Here is a 16,406-nt window from a genome sequence, read left to right as displayed (position 1 = left end):
AAGGCATGCTCTGTGGCAAATTACCAGGTCTCTGGTGTGGACCAGGATCGGAATCAATGCATGGCAAGTTTTTGCTGCTTACCAGTAACGAGAAGAAAAAAGGCAGAGGAGAAAAATAACTGACAAAGAAAATGCTCTAGAAAATGTTTTTATTTTAATGAACTGATGTCACCATTTCTTGAGCTGGCTACATTTTAACAATTACTCATTGCAGGCTGTGTCTCCTTTAAACCGTTGCGTGGTATCTTACAAGCCATCCTGGCCCTTACAAATAGTTCAATTAAATAAGCAAAGCCACAAGTTTCACAATGTACCCAGTTCAGTTTTATACTAATCAATAGCCTCTTCCAGCTGCTTTGTGAATAAAGTGTCCAAGACTTCTACTGGTTCTAGACTCCTTTCAACTCACAATACAGCTCCAATTGTTTCCAAAATTACATCAAGTGTCAGAACATAGAACATAGAGCATAGGACATTACAGCACAGTACAGGCCCTTCGGCCCTCGATGTTGTGCCGACCTGTCATACCGATCTCAAGCCCATCTAACCTACACTATTCCATGTATGTCCATATGCTTATCCAATGACAACTTAAATGTACCTAAAGTTGGCGAAGCTACTACCGTTGCAGGCAAAGCGTTCCATTCCCTTACTACTCTCTGAGTAAAGAAACTACCTCTGACATCTGTCCTATATCTTTCACCCCTCAATTTAAAGCTATGCCCCCTCGTGCTCGCCGTCACCATCCTAGGAAAAAGGCTCTCTCTATCCACCCTATCTAACCCTCTGATTACCTTATATGTTTCAATTAAGTTACCTCTCAACCTTCTTCTCTCTAATGAAAACAGCCTCAAGTCCCTCAGCCTATCCTCATAAGACCTACCCTCCATACCAGGCAACATCCTAGTAAATCTCCTCTGCACCCTTTCCAAAGCTTCCACATCCTTCTTATAATGCGGTGACCAGAACTGTACACAATATTCCAAGTGCGGCCGCACTAGAGTTTTGTTACAGCTTCACCATAACCTCTTGGTTCCGGAACTCGATCCCTCTATTAATAAAAGCCAAAACACTGTATGCCTTCTTAACAGCCCTGTCAACCTGGGTGGCAACTTTCAAGGATCTGTGTACATGGACACCGAAATCTCTCTGCTCATCTACACTACCAAGAATCTTACCATTAGCCCTGTACTTTGCCTTCCGGTTACTCCTACCAAAGTGCATCACCTCACAGTTGTCTGCATTAAACTCCATTTGCCACCTCTCAGCCCAGCTCTGCAGCTTATCTATGTCTCTCTGCAACCTACAGCATCCTTCGTCACTATCCACAACTCCACCGACCTTAGTGTCGTCTGCAAATTTACTAAACCATCCTTCTACGCCCTCATCCAGGTCATTTATAAAAATGACAAACAGCAGTGGACCCAACACCGACCCTTGCACTACACCACTAGTAACTGGTCTCCAGGATGAACATTTCCCATCAACTACCACCCTCTGTCTTCTTTCAGCAAGCCAATTTCCGATCCAAACTGCTATATCTCCCACAATTCCATTCCTCCGCATTTTGTACAATAGCCTATTGTGGGGAACCTTATCGAACGCCTTGCTGAAATCCATATACACCACATCAACCGGTTTACTCTCATCTACCTGTTTGGTCACCTTCTCAAAGAACTCAATAAGGTTTGTGAGGCACGACCTTCCCTTCACTAAACCGTGCTGACTATCCCTAATCAATTTATTCTTTTCTAGATGATTATAAATCCTATCCCTTATAGCCTTTTCCAACACTTTACCAACAACTGAGGTAAGGCTCACTGGTCTATAATTACCAGGGTTGTCTCTACTCCCCTTCTTGAACAGGGGAACCACATTAGCTCTCCTCCAGTCATCTGGCACTATTCCTGTAGACAATGACAGGTTCAATCTTTCTTCAGGATTTCTTGCCCATTCGTAGTTGCCCCTCGAGAGGGTGGTGGTGAGCGGCCTTCTTGAACTGCTGCAGTTTGTGTTCTATAGGTAGACCCACAATGCTGTTAGGGAGGGAATTCTAGGATTTTGACCCAGCGACACTGAAGGAATAGTAATGTATTTCCAAGTCATCTTCAGTACCTTCACCATTGCCAGGTCACTTTCGTTCTTTTTTCCCCTTTCTAACCGTTGTTACAACAATGTGGCTTGTTGGGGTATTTCAAAGGGTAGTTAAGAATCAACCACTTACTCTGGGTCTGGAGTCAGGCCCTGTAGAGAAAGGACAGCATTTTCCTTCCCTAAAGAGCATTAGTGAGCCAGCTGGTTTTTTAGGAAGAGCGATGATGGCTTCATAGTCTTCATTAGGCTCCTAAATCCAGATTTTCATTGAATTCAAATTCCACAGTCTGCTGAGTTGGGATTTGAACCCAAGTTCCTACAATATTAGGTTAATGGATTAGTAGTCTTACAATTATCCCACTAGGTCATTGCCTCCCCTGTTTTGTGGTGCCGGAACATTCAATGTTTGCACTTTGTGCATTCACGTTCACCGGCCACTTGGATGCTTATTTTTATGTTGAATGTATTGTTCATGCAGAGTTTGCAGTGACAATGATGTACAGTTCAACAACATGACCACTATTACACTGCTTTAAACCTTTCAAGCCATTTTTAGATCCGTGGGAACACCATCCCCTGCAAGTTCCCATCTGAGACACTCACCTTCCTGACTTGGAAATGTATCGCCGTTCCTTCATAGCCACCGGGTCAAAATCCTGGAATTCCCATGCTGACAGCATTGTGGGTTGATCTACGACACATGGGCTGCAGCGGTTAAAGAGGCAGCTCACCACCACCCTCTCAAGGGGCAATTAGGGACGGGCAACAAATGCAGGGCCCAGCCAGCAACACCCAAGTCCCCTGAGTGAATTAAAAAAATGATTTTCACGGATTTAAATAACCAAATTGTTCCCTAAATTTGCAGACAAGTGTAGATTGCTTCTCTGGGTTTCTTTAACTGGCATTTCCATAGTTCATTTTATAATGCACATGTGAAACGCCTTGAGGTGCTTTATTATGTTAAAGGTACAAGTCAAATATAAGTTATTTAAATTTTAAATATAAGTTGCTGTTTTCTGAAGGTAAGGAGCCAATGTTTATCCATCCAAGAACATCTTTAGAAAATCATTGAAAGATTGACGTTTGTGGGATCTTGCTGTGTGCATCCCATTTTCCTGCAGCATCCCATTCTGCTTTCAGTTGGTGAGAATGCACAGAGTTTTGAAGAATGGTAAGGCCTCAATAATGGTAATGGCAGCTATGAGAACAAACAGCAAAGTTTAATGATTGGAAATGTCCTTGGACCTGCTCCCACTCTGCTGGAAATATGTCGGAAACCTTGTTTTACCTGTGTAAATCCAAGTAAATTCATAACCATGGAACTATATTGAAAGTTATCAAAGTGAGAGTCAAATATTGCAAAATCTCAACTTTCAGCTCCGTTACCAGTCAGAAAACGAACGATTTTTCCCTCTCAGTTCACGGGATCATCCATACAGCTCTCTAACAACCTCCCCGGGGAGCCGATATTTTTGATCGAGGTTTTGTTTGAGTTTGGTTGTTATTGGCATCTGTTACTTTATGGGTATAAAAGGGCAGCATCAGTATTTTATAGCTGACAAAATTTACAAACAAGGTTAAAAATGCTCGCAGTTACATGGCACACTACACACTGTTTTATGCTGTAAATATAGATTTGACACTTCTGACAAGAGAACAACTTTGCCAAAAGTTATGGAGCACTCTAAATGCTGGCATTTTATGGCTAATACCTTATATCAGTATTATTTCAATCACAAATTTCTTGTCCAAACTTGTGCAGTCGGTACATAATTTCCTGTGGGAGGACAACAAAATTTATTACTGTACACACAGTAAATCATTTGCTCTTTGTGTTCTCTGAAACAAAGATCTCATGTTTAGAATGAAAGGTCCAATGTGAGTTATTTTTTGTTTATGCCCTGCAAAAATCTCTTCTTTTGTTGCTTGCCAATTTTTTCTCCCCTCCCAGTCTGTGCTACCTGATCTAAAATCCGATTAGAGGCAATTTTAACCCTGTTTGCAAGGCCAGTTTCCTTACAGTCTGATTTTAACCAGAGTTTCAGCATATATGTTGGTGTCATAGAGTCATACAGCATGGAAACAGATCCTTCGATCCAACCAGCCCATGCCGACCATAATCCCAAACTACATTAGTCCCACGTGGCTGCTTTGGCCCATATCCCTCCAAACCTTTTTTTAATTCATGTACTTATCCAAAGTGTTTTAAACAAATATAATGAACGGGCTTGGAGTGTCCTTAAAGGCCTGATTTAGAGGGCAGCCATTCTGGTTTCACCTATCAAGTCAATCTGGTGGGAAGAAGCATATGGACTCAAGAAGATAGAATTTAAAACTTCTCTTCTTGGTCAAGGTGGAGATGGAGTTGTCCCTCCAGACCATAAGGGGGCCACTTTAACCTGCCCCACCCAGAACATTCCCTCCCACCATCAGCCTCCCTGAGTCTCCAGTTCTAACTGAGAGCCGTGGAGCTGTCCTCCAAGGCGATATTCATGAATGTGTGAGCCTAGCTGATGACCATCGGTTCAGCCGGAATTGGGTCCAAATTTTTGGGAAGAGAAGCCGCACTTCAGGAAACATAGCATTGCTTTAAAATGATCCTTTAACTCAGCCTTGAAAGGGATCTTCCCAGAATTTCAGAAAAGAAGTGAGGAGACAACCCGTTTCCCATCCTGATCAGATGAAAGTTTCAGAGATAAAATCGCCTGGTCTTCAGGCGGGTGATGGTGTGAAATCTTCTTGCTGAGCACACTCGCCCGAGCTAACATCACAGCCCAAGGCCCAAGGTCCCCAACTGAGTGTTGGTGTGACTATCATTCAATAATGGCCAAGGAACTATCAATTGTTGTAAAAACCCATTTGGTTTGCTCATAGCTTTTTGAAGTTGGAAATTCCCCACCCTTACCTGATCTGGCCTGTATGTGACTCCAGACTCACTGTGATGTGGTTGGCTCATACTGTCCTCAGAAATGGCCCCGTAAATCACTCAATTCAAGGCAACTTACGGTAGGAGCAGCAAACACTGATCTTGATGGGGAGGCCTACATTCCTTGAAAACAAAGTTTCTCAAAAACCCACTGTTGCTTTCTTCCTTGCTTCATGACATATGTTGCCTTCCAGTGCAAGCAAGTGGCATCTGCAGAAAATTCTGGTATGAGTTCCCAGTGACGGGAGTCAGCCCGAGCCTCGAGGGCAGGTTTTGGAATCAGTTCATTTGGGATCATCTGGGCCACCCGTGCCTTCCGCTTAGACTAATGACAAATTTCCTCAATGGGCAGAAGAGTGAGAATGTTAGTTCATTCTGTGCCTCACTGTGCATCCTGTGCACCAGATTAAAATGTAAAGCTCAACAAAAACTACCTTTGTATTGAGCAATCCCCAGGCTGAAGCTGCAGCAAGTCTTCCCAGTTATCAGCCCTAGCAAATCTAGTAATCTTACTACCAGCTGCACTCACCTGCAACATTAGCATGACACTCAAATCATTATAGAGGGGGCTTTAAATATCTAACATAACAGAGTTCTTCAACAAGACTCTGAGTGACTTTGTTTATGTTTCACTCTCAGTTTTTGTATGCCAGGTATATCTGAACTCACCTGGTACCAGATTTCCCAATGATGAGAGGTAAACGTAGATGGGAGAATGATCTCCGCATTTCCCTGTGCAAGGACATCAAATTTAAAAGCTCACCATCCTTTCATCTCTGACTTCTGCAGCTACATCTGCGAGGCTTTGTGATAACCTTAGTACATTCTGGCCCCTTCAATGTTTGTTCTTCAATTTAATCTGGAAGCTTCAGCAGTTTTGCTAAAAATATGTCAGTTATCTGAGTCATTCTTCATTGCTATTCTAATATGTTTCTTTCAGAAGCTGTTTCCATTTCATTTTACATTCGGCAAACTCTCGTGTCTAATTTGGAGAGCTAGACTACATTTGTATTAAACATGACATCTATCCAGGTCTTCTAGAGACAATTCAATACCAGAATTAGAATTTTAATAGAATGTTTTCCAAATATCCTCCTTCAGCCCTCAGATAAATCAAAGAATAAATATTCGCAGTACTTTCTTCAGTAGGTCACAGGCTGAAATCAATAATTTCATATCTGAGACCAATAATGAAATGACCTAACTTGACAATTACTGGATATTGTTCATAACTGGGCATTCTTCTTTTGTACCAATGGCCTTATAGAGTTGCATATCCCCTTGAAGTCACCAACAGCCGAAGCAGTGCTATTCTCACAAATGTCTTGTGCCAAGTTTTCTGATGTCCTGGGTTTTCATTTTATTTAATAGCAGATCCCTCCTTTAAAGTGATGAATTGTTGAGTTATATAGCATATGTTATAGCACATATAGCACATCTTATAGCATATATAGCATATCTTAGCAACACAGTGCCAAGCAATGTCACAAAGAACCTTGTGAAACCAGACCATAAGGCTACTATAAGGTAATGGCAACAAATATGATCTTTTTAACTGACATCTTGTCAGTAACGGGCTTGTAGGGAAGTGATAGTTATATTAAGAGACCCAGTTTATATCATGCATCCATTGATCCTGTTCTGCCATTCGATAATATCATTGCTGATCTGAATGTGACCTTAAATACACATTCCCATCTGGCGCCAATAGCAATTCAGCCTTCAAAGCTGTTCTCCCACTCAAACTCATCATGGCTGACCATGATTGGACATATGGGTCATTCTCGGTCTCCTCCACTTTGCCCAATATCTTTTGTTAACAATTTTAAAAACTAACAATTAGTATTTGTAGTAGAAAGTTTTAAAGCTCGCCCACCCATTGTGTGTGGATGTGCTTCCTGGCTTCGCCTTCTGAAAGGCTTCTATCGGATTTTTGAGTCCATGGTCCTAATCCTGAATTTCCCAAACCGAAGGAAATAGTTTTTCCACCTAACATGCCTGTTCCGCCTCATATGTTAAAACTTTAAATAAATCCAAGTGCTGAGCTACTTACCCAAGGGAGTAGATCACTGAAGAAACCTAACACAACACTTTCTGCGTATGTTCTTCCTTGCACTGCGTCTAATTTGTCACACGGCCGGTGCTCCAAACAGTACTATATGAGAAGACATTTTTACCCGTTAAGCTTTGGGAAATTGGAATTTGGGAAGAAACTAAGCCAATGTCATCACTTCTTATGGCAATCTCTGTTTTCAAACCCCAATCTGTTTTTCACCTTGAGCATTGTGTGATGCTGACCCAGAGCTTTTGTAAGCTCGTTGTTTTAATCAGCACAATCTCTGTTTCCAACCTGGCCACTTCTTTAACATTAAAGACAAGGAAAATCAGGGCAGACTTATATACTTAATGGCAGGCCCCTGGGGAGTGTTGCCATACAATGACACCTTGGGATGCAGGATCATAATTCCTTAAAAGCGGAGTCTCGGGTAGACAGGGTAGCGAAATGGCATTTTGTACGTCGAGTTGGGAGATTATATTGAGACTGTACAGGGCATTGATTTGGCCACTTTTGGAATACTGCATTCAATTCTGGACTCCCTGCTAAAGGAAAGGTGTTGTGAAACTTGAAAGGGTTCAGAAAAGATTTACAAGGATGTTGCCGGGTTGGAGGGTTTAAGCTGAAAGGATGGGGCCATTTTCCCTGGAATTTTGTAGACTGAGGTGTGATCTTTTGGAGGTTTATAAAATCATGAGGGGCATGGATAGGATGAATGGCCAAGGTCTTCTCCCCATTATAGGGGAGTCCAAAACTAAAAGGCATGGGTTTCAGGTAAGGGGGGAAAGATTTCAAGGGGACCTACGGAGCAACTTTTTCACACAGAGGGTAATGCATAAATGGAATGAGCTGCCAGGGGAGGTGGGGGAGGATGGTACAATTGCAATATTTATAAAGCATCTACTTGTGTATATGAGTAGGAAGGGTTAAGAAGGATATGGGCCAAATACTGGCAAATGGGACTAGATTAATTTAGGATATCTGGTCGGCATGGAAGAGTTGGACCATAGGGTCTGTTTCAATGCAGTACAACTCTAACACTCTATAAATACATCTATTTCCAGCTCCATAACATCATCTCACACCCCTTCGTTTAAGCTCATCTGCTGCTGAAATCCCCTGGACATTTACTATTTGATGGTCTCTGATCTTTCAGCATCAATAAAATTAAGATCATCCAAAACTCATCAGCCTATATCTTAAGTCGCACCAAGTTCTACATACCCTTTTGTTGTATTCATTAGCCTATGCCTGTTCTGATAACACCTTGGTTTGAAAATTCTCATCCTTATTTATTTACAAAACCCTTTGCAACTTCAACCATACAAGTAAGAGTAGGCCACTCAGCCACCCCTATCCCTGCAATCTCCTTGAGCCTGATAACCTTCTGCATTTTGGACGTGCCTCAAATTCTGACCTGTTACATGTTTCTGAATTTCATCATTAGCCATCACGTCTTCAGCTTCACAACTTTCTCACTGCACCCCTTTGTCTCTTCCGGCCACCTATCCTAATATCTCCCTACATGGCTGACAACCTCTCCCGAAAACTGTTTTACTGTTTGGAAAGTGCTACATAAATGCAAGTTGTTGTTTTCAGATCACTGTATTACAAAATGTCACCGTTATAATTCTATTAGATTTAATGCCTGGCAAAATCCAGCATTCACAGAGTACACTCCACAGCACAGACAAACAATTATATTGCTCTGTGTTATATCACCAGTCACAATGGCATTGCAGTGTGATTTGTCTAATCTAAGGAGTTTACGGTTTAGTCAGTACTCATTAGCAATCAGCGTAGAAACCACAACAGAGCAACAACAAAAATCTGTGCAGTGTTGCAAGCATTGTTTTTGACGATGTTGGCATACATGCAGAGGCAGTGTTGTAGCAGTAATGTCATTGAACTAGGAATCCAGACATGATTTCAAATCTGAGCACAGCAGCTGCAGGAATATACAGCTTGTGTCAGTAATTATGGCTATGGAACTATCAATTGATTGTTGTAAAACCTCAGGGTCATGTGAACTCGAAACATTAGCTTGCTCTCTCTCCATGGATGTTGCCTGGCCTGCTGTGATTTCCAGCACTTTTTTGTTTTCAGTTCATCTCATTCACCAATGTCTTTTAGGGGAGAAAATCTGCTGCCCTTACCCAGTCTGACTGACATGTGACTCTAGACCCACAGCGTAACTGACTCTTAACCACCCTCTTAAACTGTGTAGCCACTCAGTGCAAAGGCAATTAAAGATGGGCATCAAATGCTGGCCTTATGGACAACACCCACATCCCACTGAGAAAAAAACAAAACAATCTGATATCGTAAAACACATAAACTATTTCACATGCATTGAAGACATTGGTATTAATGTGAACTGTGTCTATAAGTTTATCTCTCCATGCAAATACAATAAAGAAACAGGAGGACTGCAGGAAGCTCAGTTTATCTCACTCATGTCTGGGTCCTTAACTTTATAGACTCTTCATGTATGCAGCAGGCTGTGTATCCCACTGTTCTCTGGTATATATCCTCCACATCAGATAGCCATATAAAGGAATTTTACAGCACTATCTCCAAGACATCTTCTGCAAATTTCACTAGTTTCATTGAACACCGAGCAAATATTTCTCTGGCAACAAAGACAGTGTTGTAACTCATCTGTTCTGACTTTTGTTATCTCTCTGAATATCTGGCCATTACTAGCATTTTTTTCCACTGATAATGTAGTTTCCTCATCAGTTGAAAAATGCTATGCATTTACCTGGGCATGGGGAATAAAAGGATTCTATGTTGTCCAGCCCCACGTTAGTTGAAACCACTGTTAATGATATTACTACATGCATTGTCCAGAGCTTAGGGAGGGGTGGGAGGGAGACAAGGAAGGACAGCAAAGAATGTTAGAAAAAGTCACAGTCAAACTCGGCAAGACTTATTAATTTATTGGGAAAAAAGTTACAACAAATGAAAAAAAAATTGATCCAGATAAAAATGTCTGAACTAACAAATGAAACATTGGGTGGGAGATTTAAAAATAAGAGTTAATGTTTCAAATTCAGTAACACTTCTTCAGCAGTGACCCTTCAAAACCATTCTGAAGAAGGGTGACTGGACTCGAAATGTTAAATCTGCTTTCTCTCCACAGGTGCTGCCAGACCTGCTGAGTTTCTCCGGCAATTTCTGTTTTCAGTTCAGATTTCCAAGACCTGCACTTCTTTGCATTTTTAAAAAACGTTTTTTTTTGCCACAACTCGGAAAGTTAAATGAGTAATCTGAATCTATAGTAATACTCCCAATGATTGTCACTTATTTCAGCCATTATTCTGTATTATTGAAATATTCAGGACGTTGCTACTGCAAATCTACACAAACAACAAAAGAAAATATTAAATAAATTAGAAAGAGATGAAATCCAGTGACATTGATTTGTATTTTACTTTATGTGTATATTTTTATATATATAAGCTTGTGCCCCTTTGGTAGGCAACCAAGTTGATAAATGGAGCTCCTATGCTTGCATGACATTTGTTTATTTAAGTACAGTGTAGACAGAACATTCAGATCAAGATCCAGCAGAAATGTTTTGTGTACATTCTCTCCTGCCCAGCACTATCTGTTACCACATTCCTCTTGCCTAATCTTTGCCTCTTGCATAAAGTGTCCAGCTTATTCATTCAGTGTTTGCACTTAAAAAGTTATTGATGGTGGCATGTATTATTTTTCTCACCCTTTGCCATATTTGCATTTACCTGATAAAAACCTGAAGCACCCTCTGAGCCGAAGGTAAAATTCAACTATAGTGTAGCCTGAGTAAACTGATTTGGTCAAAATAAGTGAAACAATTCTCTTCCTCAGCCAACATTTTGCTATTATTCATTAACACAAGGTTAGTTCCCAGAACTGAAAGACAAAATACGAACAGCGAATGTCTGTTGGCAAAGCTTGACAAGTGGTTACAATATTTGTGCGTTGCTTGTAAAAGCTAAAATCAAGAGCCATATGTCATATGTTAGAAAATAACATTTACAGCAGTTTTAGCTTCCTGACTGGGTCTATCTGTTTGTTTCTACCCTTTTGTTTAAAATTACAAGATGAAATATTAAGTGCACAGCTTTTATTTAGCATGTCCAATCTTTTTGGTATTCAATTGCTTTTATGTACTTTGCCCAAAGGACTGAACTGTCACATACCATTTATTGCAACATAAAGGACCTTCGCAAAATCATTTGAGATGATAATTTATGTGTTTATGATAATCATGGAAACAGATATATTGCATTATCAGATAAATCTGCAGTTCCCAAAAGGCACTGTCATTGTGAGACACTAAACTGAATTGTTCCTACTGAAGTTCACCCCATAATCTCATCCTTCATATTCAAGACAGATATGGAGAGTCCTATTTCTGTCTTTACATTTTCTCTTGCATCAGAACTTACCGTCAGGTGCCGTTCCAGGACATACCTGGATCAAAGAGGGCCTGAACATAAGTGACAATTGTTAGTTTGAAACACAATCTTCCTGTACAAGAGATTGAGGAGGGAAGGGATGGTTGTGCTTCTTTGACGTTCCCTGGAACTGTTGGTATTACTACAGAGAGCAGGTGGAGGCTGATAAGCTCTCACAGGATGCCTCATTAAAGGCTAACACAGTGACTATTATTGGATCAGATCTCATCAGGTGGATAGGAGCTGAGCTGGTCTAGCATGTGCTGACACCTGAGGCAGACTTGTCTGCTCTGACCTTGGTAATCAAGCTGCCAATGTCAGCCTTAATTCCTTTTGCTGGATCCAGCAGATCTCAAGACTCAAAGGATAGTTGGGGGGGTTGTTCAGAGAGACTGAGAGAAAGGAATTGTTAAACAGGTACTGTTCCCTGTCTCCAACTGAATTGTTTATTTCAGAACGCTGCCTCACCTGGACACTGCTCAGACAGGATTTCAATCTCATGTCATATAATTACTGGCTTTCCTTTTGAATTTGTACTCTTGAAAAATGTCCTGATGAGTGCAAGGGGAACAATTTGACAAAACGCATGTGTTTTTCACCAGCAAGATCTCAATCAACGAATTCTTTTTTATATCCAACATGAGTTCAGTTCAGGAATAAAAATGCAGCCGCCCAAATAAAGCACTTTAAAAAATGTATTTTTTGATTTCAATAACTGACGATTTAAAAGTACATAACATGATCAAAACGGATAAACTCTAATTAGGAAATGACCAATTAGTTGTTTAAAATTAGCGTCTGCAATAATACTGGGAAACTGAAAGAATCATGAGCAATTATCACTCTCACTGGCCAATTCTAAATCAATCACCCAAATACTTTAGTGATTTTTTTTAAATCGTAAAATTATTTAAGATTTTAATAGTTAGATGTGTCAACGAAACGTTTTATGGTATTACTTAAACAATATGTGACAGTTTAATGATGCCTCGGTAAGGTTTGTTCAAATTTTCGCCAACTTTCCCTTGGTGAAACGGTTAACAGTAGCTGGTCTCATTTAAACAAAAACATAAAGTAGGGGCGAGGCAAGAGAAGAAACGGGGCATCTAAATGAGAGACGTTGCTAATATTGGGACGTTGTAGGGCATTTCATTGCGTGTCAACATCAAAAGTGGAAGGAACAAGTGTAATTGTTTGATGGGGCTGAGAAGTTGGCGGGGGGGGGGGGTGGAAAAGCAGCGTTTCTGGTCTTCAAACACCCCCTGCCACTTTGTGCGGGAGTTTGGAGACAAATAATTAAACTGAGAGCATCGCGGACGCGTCACCTTTGCCATGTGGCCAGTTACTGCAGGAATTGCTTGTCATAATTTACTCACCCTGTTTGACAACGACAGCTCAGACGTGTCATTTCAGTGAGTGCAATTGTAGATGCACCTCTCGGAGAGAGAGAGACAATTTCTAGGCATCAGACAGTGAGGAGAGCTGAGAGCGCCTCAATTAATGGGGAAAATTTTCATCCAAAATTATGCAGCACTCCTTCGTTCTTTAACCCCGTTAACTTTGTTTCAAAAGGTGGTTTCCCCACCCCCCCCCGCTTTGTTTTTGGTTTTTTTACACCTAAACGGTCGCACCAAAGCCGAATTGCTGTTGTAAATTGAGTTTTACAATAGTGACCTTTGCAGTGAACTCAGACTGTTCACCAGTAGGGGGATATCTGCCCTTCCTCAGTAAACCAGCAAACACGCCAAAAAAATTCCCTACCATCACAAACTGGGGTTTTCAAAAACAAAAATAAATTTCTGATTTAATTATGCCGCACGTGTTTCGCCGGGTCTTCTTGCATTTCTCGCCCTGAAGATTAGCTCTTCTTTCATCATTAATCTGTTTTCCACAAATCCTTCGCTTCACATTTGCTGAGTCTGCTTTTCTTCCAAATATTATCCACTTGCTCCCAACCCGCGACTCCTGCTCCTGATTCCACATTTGTCCGTTTTATTTTCTTTTTTTAAAAAAAACAGAAACTTTAAATCCAGCGAGTGGAATCAGTTTCAATGAAATGAATGACTTGGAGCGATTTAGAACCGAGCAGAGACGGACTCTGATAACGATTGCCATGCTCGCTGTAAAACGAAGCGAAAATCTAATTTCACGAATTTCAGCACCATTCTGCAGACGAGAACAGGAGCCGAGGAATATAACAGAGGGAGAGAACTCCGGAATTGTATTGTCATCGAGTTTGTTTCAAATGTCCCGATGCTCCTTTCCATCTCTCTGTTGTAATCCGGGAAGAAAGCGGTGTGTTATTTGAGGGTAGATTTGCAATGTGACTTTCTCTGCTGTTAGCTGCCCAGCTGTCTGATGGTACAAAGCTGGAAATTTTGCAACAATAATTTTTTTTTTGACAGTTTCAAAGGGCAGCGTTCTTTGGGATGGCAGGGAAATTCAGCGCCGCGCTTCCGAGAGTCTGATTTTGCTGTAAAACAGCTGCGGGAACGAACAATCAGCAGCTCCTTCGAATGAAATACCCTTTCCCGTTCCCCTAAACACAGACAGGCACATTCCACCTCCCCCATACCAGCAGCCCCCCCCCCCCCCCCACCCCCCACTCAGTTTGAGTGGAGCCAGTCAAAATAATCAAAATAAGTGCTTCAGATTCATTAGAAATTCAAACAAACAGCTTGCAAAAAAAACATAATAACGCTGCACATTTCGCTAAATAAAATAATGATCATTATTCTCTGTAGAATTCCTCTTTAATTTCGTTCCTGACTTTCTGGCTGTTCAAAGTTTTGATTTGGATTTCGTTTCATGCCCAGGATTTCAGTTTGTTCCCGCTGTTTCTTGCCTTTATTTTTAAAAGAAGGAAACAGTCGTTTCCGAAAATATGTTCAGATTCAATCTGTTTGATTCTTGCTGTTGGCTATTCCCAACCCCCATCTACCCCCCAAACAGGGGTAAAAAGCGAAGCTAAGGGATAACTCCAGTGTCTTCAGCTGGTGCCTCACGCGGCAAGTCTGAACCAGCCGGTAAAAGGGGGGAGTTTTAAAAATGATCGGGGTTCGCTTTATAATTATAAAACACCCACGCTCAGAAATGCTGACGATTTGAGCACACTGCTGTGTAAGATTTGGGACAAAGCGCCGAGTATTTTTTCCGTCCAGGGTCAGGGATTCGAACTTTCTGGGCACGGGGTGTGGGAGTGGTTTCGGGCCGCTGGAGGAGCATTTGCTGCCGGAGATAGCTCTCCATCAAAGTCCATTTTCTCTCAAGAGTTCCCCCTTCCCCTCTGACATTGGGATAGGAGAGAACAAGAAGGGACAATGGTCACCTGTACAAGAGACGGACACAGGTCTTCGCCGGAACTCAAAGGCTCAAAACAAAACTGTGGACCAGAGACTTGCGGCTTGATAATTGTCCTCCCACATTAATATTCCCCATTCTAAAAAAAGAGCTTCACTGGACATTCAGAAATCTATTACAACCAAATGCCCTATCATGGAGAATAAATAATTCTAATGTTCACTAGTCCGTCTGTTCTGAAGGAATATTTACACAGGGCTAAGTAAAGCTGTTTACAGATTCGCCCGTCGTTTTATCGCATGTCTTTATGTGGGTTAAATCCTGCGTAATCACCAAATCCCGTCTCTGCAACCGCACCCCCACCCCCCCTCACCACCTTCCCACTCCCCCATCCCAGGTTGGAGAAAATAACCCAGTTAGAATTTAGGTAACTCCTCTCAGTCCTGAGATATAAAATCAAACATGCTTCGGACTGGATTTTATTCTGTTGGTTACTTAATCGTCTCGAGTAGAAATTGGAGAGAAGTTATGGGGGGGGGGGAAGGTGGTGAAAGGGAATTGTAATCGCAGTTGGTTCCTCTCTGTTAGGAGGAGAAGTAAATATTATTTACAGTCCGATTCAGTCCTAGAGTGAGTAGCTTTCGGTATTGAGAACAGAACAGCCCACATTTCAAACCAAGAAGCCGAGCAAGGTAATAGAGAGGAGGCCAATTAAAAATTCAACACAAGTGAGACAAGATCCTGGCCGAGTTCATTAACCCGAAGTAGCACTGAACAATTTATTCCATGTTCTTAATAAGTTGGTAAAGAAGGCGGGGGGAGACAGGCAGAGTTAGGACACATCATCCTGGCGCACACACAAATGTCACTTTTCCTGTTTGATTTTGGTTAGAAGAGTTGCGTTGAGAATTGAAACTGAGAGAGAAGAGAAAAAGTATTTGGACATCTCAGTGCGGAATGGGGGCGAGCTAACTGTTTCCTCAAACTGACGCTGGGAACTTTCAAACCGGGCAGGGAATCCAAGTAGATTAAAATGCCCCTTAGAAGTGCGCCATGAAGTTTGGAAGTGCTTTCTATTAACCGCCCCATTACCCTGAGAAACTTGTCCCTTTTCTCTTGTTTTTTTTCTGTCTCAGTGGATTGGATTTTTCTAAAAGTCTTGGCGGATGCTGTTTGATGGATTGAGACCTGCAGTGATCAGTTCGGGACAATGTTCGGGGGAAGGCGTTTTTGTTTTATTATTCATTAAGAGTGGACGTGCGACCCAGGTTCTGTCTCTGCACCACCCGCCTTTAGGAAGGGTTAATCTGGCCATCCCTTGTGCCTGGGATCCTCCTGTGCTCGCTAATGAGGCTGATGTGGAGTTTTTTTGGAGGGGGGGTGTTAAGTGAGTGTTCTCTCTGTCACATTGAGTAGGTACAGCTCCCCTCCCAGACCTGGCTACCATCGATCCAGCTCTCCACTTTCCTTCAGAGATAACCCAATTACAAACATCAATAAGAAGCTGAAATGAGAATCATTATCCTCCTGACAATGATAGATGACCGGCCAGAAATAGGCTCTCTCTCTCTCTCTCTCTCAA

General features: G+C 41.6%; 1 long non-coding RNA gene across 1 annotated transcript; it reads right to left on the bottom strand.

The window, feature by feature from the left end:
* Window positions 1–2,900: 2,900 nt before the first annotated feature.
* On the bottom strand, window positions 2,901–14,050 carry LOC125454976 (uncharacterized). The gene is made up of 3 exons (XR_007248122.2): window positions 11,516–14,050; window positions 7,074–7,175; window positions 2,901–3,611 (listed from the first exon to the last, which is right to left on the bottom strand). It is a non-coding gene; the product is annotated as an uncharacterized LOC125454976 (long non-coding RNA).
* Between the last annotated feature and the right edge of the window lie 2,356 nt (window positions 14,051–16,406).

The sequence above is a fragment of the Stegostoma tigrinum genome, chromosome 9, assembly GCF_030684315.1.
Source record: "Stegostoma tigrinum isolate sSteTig4 chromosome 9, sSteTig4.hap1, whole genome shotgun sequence".
Classification (NCBI taxonomy): Eukaryota; Metazoa; Chordata; class Chondrichthyes; order Orectolobiformes; family Stegostomatidae; genus Stegostoma; species Stegostoma tigrinum.
This window is presented reverse-complemented; position numbering and strand designations above follow the sequence as displayed.